Source organism: Myotis davidii, unplaced genomic scaffold, assembly GCF_000327345.1.
Source record: "Myotis davidii unplaced genomic scaffold, ASM32734v1 scaffold217, whole genome shotgun sequence".
In the NCBI taxonomy this organism is placed as follows: domain Eukaryota; kingdom Metazoa; phylum Chordata; class Mammalia; order Chiroptera; family Vespertilionidae; genus Myotis; species Myotis davidii.
Window position 1 is genome coordinate 1,956,901 of NW_006290034.1, and position 1,695 is coordinate 1,958,595.

Here is a 1,695-nt window from a genome sequence, read left to right on the forward strand (position 1 = left end):
CCGTCGGCTCCCACCTTCGGTGCCCTTCGCTCTGCGGGTGTCCCCCCACCTCTCCATCTCGCGTGCCCGGTACGCGCGGCCCTCGGAGGACACACGCACACACCTCCCCCGCAAGACTGCGGACACATCACTCCTCCCCGACCTCAGCCCGCCCGGCCCGCTCACCAGCCGCCCGGCTCTCTGGCTCCAGGTCCGCAGCACGCGCACTGCGGCCATCTTACTCCGGAAACTACAGCGGCGCCGCGGTTGGGGGCGTGGCCCCTGCCCGGCCACCTATTGGGATCCGGGAAACGCACCTCCCCCTGAGCGGCCAATGAGAGCGAAGGAGCGGCCCACCGGACAGCCAATCAGGGAGGGGGGCGGGGCCGGAGCGACGCCCACTGCGGGGGCGGGAGGGATGCCCGGAGGAGAAAAGTTGGAAGATGGGGAACCAGTGGGAGGAGGGCAGCCGCGTTTCATTTCGCGGACGATGTCGGACGTGTGCACCCACGGTCATCTTTGTAGTCCATGCAGCGGGGGCGGGGGAGGCAGAGTTAAGGGAACACAAAGGAAAGGCACTTACCCGGAGGGAGGTGTGTGACCCAGCCCTGAGGATGCGCAGGAAAATAGCTCCGGTCTTCCGCCGAGATTGCAACCGCCTGGATGGTGGGTGCCAGGCTCTGACCCACTGATGGGATCACAGGCCTGTACTGAACCATGTCCCGTCGACTGGCAGCTCTTATCCCAGCGAGCATCCCTGACCATTTGAACTGGCTGTTCAGTATTTTTTCATGGAAGATGAACACGGTTACCCTGATGTCTAAAATAAGCATGTTATTAACACGTTCTTCCCTTCTCAGCACAGGAAACATGTCACAGACATATTAACCGGATTTATTTGCCTCTTGGACTACAAAGATGATGGTTGGTGCACATTTATTGGCCTCAAATTTACAACCAGGAAAGAGAAGATCAGAGCTTGCACAGCCAAGTTTCCAGGGTGACATCTGTCTGTTTTTGCCTCTTATTAGGAATGAAAATCTGCACGGATGTCTAAAGTAATACAGAGAGAAAAATAACTGGGACAAGGGAACATTATAAGTCCTCATTGTGAAGATGAGTGGCTGTGAAACAAAATCTCAGATACTACACAAATTCAATGTCTAATATTATCTAAACTCACCCTTCTTTTTTTAAAAATATATTTTATTGAGTTTTTACAGAGAGGAAAGGAGAGAGATAGAGGGTTAGAAACATCGATGAGAGAGAAACATCAACCAGCTGCCTCCTGCACACTCCCCACTGGGGATGTGCCCGCAACCATGGTACATGCCCTTGACCGGACCTTTCAGTCCACAGGCCAATGCTCTATCCACTGAGCCAAACCGGTTTCAGCCAAACTCACCCTTCTTTATCTGCCTTATTTACCTTTCAGTGTATTTCTCTCTCTCTCTCTCCTAGACACACACACATGCACGCATGCACACACACGGCCTACTGTGAGCAATAAATCAAAGTCATTATCTTTAAAAGAAAATCTAACAAAGCACTTTATAAGCACTGTTAATATATTTGATAATACTACATGCAAGTGTTTACATAAAAACACTTGAAGTGAATTATTTTTTCCCTAGGGTCCCTATACCACCTCTTCCTCTTAATGTCCGTTTATCTCTACCTTTTCCCAAGAAAACATCTAGTTTATTTCCTTTCTTT